We start from the raw sequence: 8,308 nt of genomic DNA, 5'->3' as shown, positions 1-8,308 counted from the left end.
TGAAGCGCAGCTAGTGCATGGTTGTGAACTCTTTAGGCATGTTTTTATCTGCTGCTTAGGCAAACAGTGAGGTTTGTTAATGCATTGCTTGCTTGCTGAGCTCAGCAGTGCTCTAAAGCTGGCTCTCAAATGACTGTGAATCAAATTAATGTCTTTAAAGGCAATACAAAGTGTTTTTTATAAAACACCGATTAATTTCACTTTGACTTGGCATAGCAGTCATACGTTGCCAAAAGGTCATTGCTGAGCCGGGGGGGGGGGGGGGGGGGGGGGAATAATGGATGTGAGTAGTTTCATGAAAAAGCACACATCGTGTTGCAATCACATGCTCGTCCCACCATTAGCCTGTAGTGCGTGGGTGGTGGGTAAGAACACATAGAAGCGGCAGCCCTGTGCTGTGTCCCCAAAAGACATTATAGTCCGTACGTTCCAGCAATTCAATATGTTAGTGTAAATGTGTATAGTGCTGTTTTAAATATGGCAATTACTTTACTGTAATAAAAACAAGCTCACAGCAGTCCAGCCCTTTTAAGAACATGTCATAGCATACTGCTAGGAAACATTGTTTAACCTTGGAATATGGGCTGAGAACAGCTTTTAAACTTCAATATTCTTCACAACGATTATAAATCAGGAACTATTTGTGTAACATACAGCAGTGTTCTCCCTGGAGGTACACCACATGCCCGTTTTACTTCTCTGAATCAAACTGGTATTACGCAAATGAGCTCATACTAAATACAGACCCTCACCAGCTCTGGTTACTTGCTGTGTCTTCATGTTTTATGTGTCTGTAAAACAATGTTTTCAAGCACTGGTAAACTTTGTTAGTAAAATAAATTGACCATAGATTAACAAATGATACGTCTACCTTTTTTTTTTTAAGCAGATTTGGATATTTGCATGTTTTGTTCTGTAGATTCTAAAGACATAAAAAAATGACATTAAAAAAAATATATATGAATTTTGAAAATAGTGAATGAAATATGAAAACTGTATGACTGATACTCTCCTTGGTCTGCTCCAAAGGTCTTTCCTCTGAAATATGAAAATACATAACAGTAACTTTGATAACATATATTGTCAGACTCAGCACACATTTTGCACATCTAATCTTGCTTTGGTGATATTTAAATTTTGGGTAGAGATCAGATGAGAAGTCAGAGATTGGAGTAGTTATTCTAAAATGTAATCATTACAAACTGCTGCTACTTTTGAACTATAATGGGATGAATTAACTTTTTTCTTGAAAGTAATGAGTAATCTCATTACTCTCTGAAGCCCATTTAAATCTTTAACACCTAAGTAAGCTAAAAGGAAACGGTAGGCCTGTGCCTCGTGACGAGCTATCATTGGGTGATGAGATATACTACGTTAACCCTTGTGTGGTGTTCGTGTTTTTGTTCCTCAGTGGTCTGGTGGACCCACCACATTTATTGTTTTTTTTATTGCTACATACAAATTTACATACAAATACCACATTTAAAATATCACAAGTGGTCACTGTAGGGTTTTCCTTTAGCAGCTGTAACCAGTCAGCAGCCTGTCCATATCATCCAGAAAATGAGCAAAGACCAATGAATCTGGAGTTAAAATAATAATACATTGCATTATTTTTTTATTTTAGTAAACACTAAAGACCCGAACACCATAGGGTCCCACAGACCCGAACACCATACAAGGGTTAATGCCATGTAAATTATACCTATGAGTTCACGCTCTGTGCTGCGGGTGAATGTCATGCCTGTACAAAAATCCACCTACATGGTACGACATGAGCAGAAGGCAAATGACTAAGGGAAGCGGCTATAAATGCTCAGACAGTAAGTTTACGAAACATTTGCAGTTCTCTTCTTTCTTTTAATCATAATACTGTGGTGTCGGCACAGAGTGAAATGCAGGAAACCATGCACTTTAAAGGCGAACACTCTTACGGAACAGGCGCCAAGAGAGAACAATCGCACAGCACTGCTGAAATGGCTGAGACAGAAGCAAGTCACCTCTAGCGAGGCAGGCAGGGTTGGGATAGCTACTGAAAATTAGTAGTTAGCTACTTTGTAGCTACTTTCCCAAAATGTGTAGCTAGCTACAATTGATCTACTTTTGCAGAAATAGTAGTGGCTACTTTTTAGCTACTTTTGAAAAATAGTGCACTAGTTTTTAGCTACTTTCAAAGCACGATTGTCAGAATGTTTGTTTGTGAATCTCCACCTGACACACCAAACAAGCCCAACTGACAGTGTGAACACATTTAATCCAGTGCCAGAAAGAAACATACAATTGAAAAGCTGCAGATACACAAAGATCACCAGAAAGTGTAACCAACAATTAAACTTACACAACCAAAGGCGTGATATCCAACAAAAATGAAGACTAAAGGCAAAGTTTTTATTAACAAAAGTCAACAAAAATAACTGAATACAAACCACAGAACTTTGGGCAAAGCATTGTGAACTGTTGAAATAAAACTGCTCTTTTAGCATTTCAGCAAGATACACTGATCAGGCATAACATTATGACATTATGAGCACCTCATTTCTACGCTTATTGTCCATTTTATCAGCTCCGCTTACTCTCTAGGTGCACATTGTAGTTCTACAATTACAGACTGTAGTCTGTTTCTCTGCATACCTTGTTAGCCCCTTTTTACCCCCATGGAGAGCAGGACCCCCATGGAGAGCAGGTACTATTTGGGTGGTGGATCATTCTCAGCACTGCAGTAACACTGGCGTGGTGGTGGTGTGTCTTCTGGTACGAGAGGATCAGACAGCAGTGCTGTTGGAGTTTTTAAGCACCTCAGTGTCACTGCTGGACTGAGAATAGTCCAACAACCAAAAATATCCAGCCAACAGCGTCCTGTGGGCAACGTCCTGTGACCATTGATGAAGGACTAGAGGATGATTAGCATACACTTTACAGCAAGAGATGTCATCAACCGACAATGCAGGTGCGTCTAATAGAGCGGACGGTGAGTGGACACAGTGTTTAAAAACTCCAGCAGCACTGCTGTGTCTGATCCACTCGTACCAGCACAACACACACAAACACAATACCACCATGTCAGTGTTACTGCAGTGCTCAGAATGATATACCACCCAAACAGTACCTGCTCTGTGAGGGTCCATGGGGGTCTTGACCACTGAAGAACAGGGTAAAAGGGGGCTAACAAAGTATCAGAGAAACAGATGGACTACAGTCTATAACTGTAGAACTACAAAGTGCAGCTATACAGTAAGTAGAGCTGATAAAATGGACAATGAGCGTAGAAACAAGAAGGTGGTCATAATGTTATGATCGGTGTATGTACAGACATTCACATTCAGTCTTTATTAAACTTCAGCAACACTTTAGCCTCAAAATCCTCATCAGTGACTCTGAGGTGAAAATCAGGCCTGAATAATCTCTCCACTGTTGCTGTTGTGGCTCCCACAGCAGACATTTCTAGAAGATTTCTAGGTAAAATAATAATCCTCCTTTCCTGTGAAACAGTTATAATTCTATAATTCACACAATTGTACTACAGTTTTCACAATAAATGGTCGATGGATTTAACGCACAACTGCTAATTTGCCAACCTTTAAAGCGTGAAGACTGACAAACTGCTGGACACACAGCAACGCAGAGAACGAAACGGCAAAGACTTGAGAGAACATCGATAATTTGGAGATGAATGGACGTCTTTACATTAATAAATCACTCAGGTTTGCTGATATGTTTAATCTGCAGCAACTCACGAAACTGAAGTCGCTTCTCTTTCTCCAGCTTCTCGTTCGAATTTTCCCGCTCCACCTTAAACCAGCACCAGGACAATCTAGCGCCTTAGGCACCATTTAAGGTGGAACGGGAGAATTAGAACGAGAAGCTGGGGAATCAGAAGCGACTTCAACCTCATAAAAAGTCAAACATTGAGAGACATTTTCAAGAAACTCTCGCAGAAGTTTCCTGAGATGTGAGAAATGCAGCTACAGCTGAGCTGAAGGTTAAAGCAGAGTAAAGTAGGTCTGCGTTTGGGTTTATATTTTCAGCCTCTATATCAGCACACACTGAGATATACTTACAGCCAAGATGGTAAAACTGATATACAACCCCAATTCCAATGAAGTTGGGACATTGTGTAAAACATAAATACAAACAGAATATGATGATTTGCAAATCCTTTTCAACCTATATTCAATTGAATACACTACAAAGGCAAGATATTTAATGTTCCAACGGATAAACTTTATTGTTTTTTGCAAATATTCACTTATTTTGAATTCGATGCCTGCAACACGTTCCAAAGAAGTTGGGATAGGGGCATGTTTACCACTGTGTTACATCACCTTTTAACAACACGCAATAAGCGTTTGGGAACTGAGGACACTAATCGTTGAAGCTTTATAGGTGGAATTCTTTCTCATTTTTGCTTGATGTACAACTTCAGTTGCTCAACTATTTCGCGTTTCATAATGCGCCACACATTTTCAACGGGAGACAGGTCTGGACTGCAGGCAGGCCAGTCTAGTACCCGCACTCTCTTACTACGAAGCCACGCTGTTGTAACGCTTGGCATTGTCTTGCTGAAAGAAGCAGGGATGTCGCTGAAAAAGACGTTGCTTGGATGACAGCATATGTTGCTCCAAAACCTGTAGCATTAATGGTGCCTTAACAGATGTGCCTTACAGATGTGCAAGTTACCCATGCCATGGGCACTAACACACCCCCATACCATCAGAGATGCTGGCTTTTGAACTTTGCACTGAAAACAATCCATACAGTGCTTTTCCTCTTTGGCCCAGAGAACAATGATGTCCATGATTTCCAAAAACAATTTGAAATGTAGACTCGTCAGACCACAGGACACTTTTCCACTTTGCGTCAGTCCATCTCAGATGAGATCAGGCCCAGAGAAGCCGGCGGCGTTTCTGGGTGATGTTGATATTTGGCTTTCGCTTTGCATGGCAGAGTTTTAACTTGCACTTGTAGATGGAGCGACAAACTGTGTTCACTGACAGTGGTTTTCTGAAGTGTTCCTGATCCCATGTGGGAATATCCGTTACAGAATGATGTTGGTTTTTAATGCAGTGCTGCCTGAGGGATCGAAGGTCACGGGCATTCAATGTTGGTTTTCTGTCTTGCCCGCTTACTTGCAGAGATTTCTCCAGATTCTCTGAATCTTTTGATGATATTATGGACTATAGATGATGAAATCCCTAAATTCCTTGCAATTGCACGTTGAGAAACATTGTTCTTAAACTGTTGTTCACAAAGTGGTGAACCTCACCCCATCCTTGCTTGTGAATGACTGAGCCTTTCAGGGATGCTCCCATTATACCCAATCATGACACTCACCTGTTTCCAATTAACCTGTTCACCTGTGTAATGTTCCAAACAGGTTTTTTTTTAGCATTCCTCAACTTTCCCAGTCGTTTGTTGCCCCTGTCCCAACTTCTTTGGTACGTGTTGCAGGCATCAAATTCCAAATGAGTGAATATTTGCAAAAAACAAAGTTTATCCGTTTGAACATTAAATATCTTGTCTTTGTAGTGTATTCAATTGAATATAGGTTGAAAAGGATTTGCAAATCATTGTATTCTGTTTGTATTTGTTTTACACAACGTCCCAACTTCGTTGGAATTGGGGTTGTAAAATGTTGTGGCTCCCAAGGTTGAAAAGGACAAAACGACTCTTCTTAACATTTTGGTTGTGACCCCTGAGTTAAGCCTACTAGTTAGGGGTGATCAGCGCATGGGGCGAGCGCATGCACATCTGCTCGAGCTGTCCACGGCTCAGTCAGGATTGCACCAGCCCAGTGAACGAGTTCTGTGGTTTGTTTTATGTGGATTGCCTGAAGCCTGTAGCAAAAATTTTCACTATACACAAAATTTTGTAGTGGCTACAGCTATTAGCTACAAATATTTGTAGCCAACTACAAAAAGTAGTCCTACTTCGCTACTCTGCTACTCCCCCATCCCTGGAGGCAGGTCACCTCTAGCCATGCACTTCCCCTTCATGGCAGGTACTTACATCACATTGACTGACCCACAGCCCTGTACAGAATTATCAATTAAAACATGCACATCAAACTAACAACATTTTTTTTTTTACTATGCGTCTCTCCTACCCTGAGCGCAGCGCCTCCCGAGCCCCTGCCATACTAGCACAGTCAGTTAGCTGAACACTATAATACAACCAATACCAGTAATAAGCTTCTATGTACGTGAACGACTGATGACATGCTGAATTAATAAATAGTTTATTTTATCCCTGATAAGAAGACCCAAAATCTTCTTACGTCACTTTTAATATCCCTGTCAAACATCTAGGAAACGCATGGACAAAGAAACTACTTTCACTTTAAATACACATACTTTCTAAATCGCTTATGCTTCTGGGAGTCTATCCCAACTGTCTTTGGGAGGCAGGATATACCCTGGACAGGTTGCTAATCCATTGCAGGGCAGACAGACAGACTAGGGATGGGGAGATTCACCGATTCACATCGGTGATTCGGTACACGTCTGTGATTCGACTGCACCGGTAGATTCAACGTGCATCGGGTTTAATTGCGGGCGAATTTACGGTGCATCTCCTCTAGCCTTTTTGCATCGGCAAATACCGTGGTTAAATCGGGTGTTTTGTTTTCCAGTATCTATTCCTTATTCTAACGTATTTTCAGAGGCAACATATTTTTTATTTTTATTGATTTCTTTTTTTTTTTCGAGGCAACATAAATGCACCATCGTGTCCTCAGGTACTGACGCAAGCACGCAGACATACACAAGAAAGATGGAGGGAAACGAGAGCATTAGCAACGACAAAGAGATATTTAATGCATTAAATTTTTCTTCGGATCCTGCTGACACACGAGCCACACTGAGCAGTAGCAAAGGAGGTGACAGGTCCATCGCAAGTTTATTTAGGCAAAACACGGTCCTACTCAGTCAGTCAACTATCTGAAACCTTGTGTAGCAGTTGAGTCTAGCAGACAGTAATATGTGTTGCAGATCATAATTTTCACTATGCACATTGTTAATACAGTACTTTTAAAAACTGTTCATCTTATGTTTTATACGTTGTGTATAAATATAGATGGAGAATATAACTGAATAATTCAGTTGAATAAATTAATGCTCTGTCTGAATATACAGAATTATGCATTTTTGTATATTATGTATTGGTTTTGCTCCATTGAAAACAACCAGATGCATACATCCCTTAAATTGTTAGAGAGTAAAGTAGAATTGTGCTATTGAGTTAAGAAAACTGATGGGTTTGGCCAATACATCCTCAAACCTCAACTAACTGTATCGAATGATCACTTATCAAACCCAATCCTCATATATAATTAAGTCATATCGTTATCAAATCATTTTTGAATCGCATCATATCGTGAACAAGAGTAATTTGTATCGCATCGTATCGACAAGGGGTTTCAGAGTATCACAATTATATCGTATCGGTGGCAGTGTATCGAGATGTGTATCGAATCGACCTTAGTGGTGAAGATATACATCCTTAAGACAGACATATAAATTCACAGACACATATACCTAGGGGCAATTTAGTGTGTCCAATTGGCCTGACTGCATGTCTTTGGACTTTGTAATGGGAAAAACCCATGCAGACACAAGGGAGAACACGCAAACTCTTCAGAAAAAGCACTCTGGTTGCCCAGCCAGGGAACTGAAACAAGGCCCTTCTTGCTCTGAGGTGACAGAGCCTTTGTCTGATGTCTGACAACATTGAGTAATCACATCAACCCAGCTAACAAAAATAGGTCCCGAGGACGTCCGCTGTTTGCTGGGAATGTACGTTACTTTGTACCATGTCACCCCCAAACCTGTTGGAGACGTGAGATTTTGCATGAGGCAGTTTTGTAATGTTTATAGCTCAGGTGCTCCAATTTATCATAACATCACTATTCTGCACATGGACGTGCTACTTTACCATGAAACACACCACTTTCTGAGCCAAACTAATCTATGTAATATATTAATAGACCTCTGAATCTTTTTAATAAGTCTTGATTTTACAAACATGTAATTGACTAAATCTTCTTCTTCTTCTTTCGGCTGCTCCCTTTAGGGGTCGCCACAGCGGATCATCTGCCTCCATCTTGCCCTATCCACTGCCTCCTCTACTTTTACACCAACTATCTCCATGTCCACCTTCACTACATCCATAAACCTTCTCTGAGGTCTACCTCTTCTCCTTCTACCCGGCAGCTCCATCTCCAACATTCTTTGACCAATATATCCCTATATATATTCCTCCTCAACACATGTCCAAACCATCTCAACCTGGCCTCTCTGGCTTTATCTCCAAA

The sequence above is a fragment of the Pygocentrus nattereri genome, chromosome 13 (assembly GCF_015220715.1).
Source record: "Pygocentrus nattereri isolate fPygNat1 chromosome 13, fPygNat1.pri, whole genome shotgun sequence".
Lineage (NCBI taxonomy): Eukaryota > Metazoa > Chordata > Actinopteri > Characiformes > Serrasalmidae > Pygocentrus > Pygocentrus nattereri.
Note: the sequence above shows the minus strand (reverse complement) of the source record.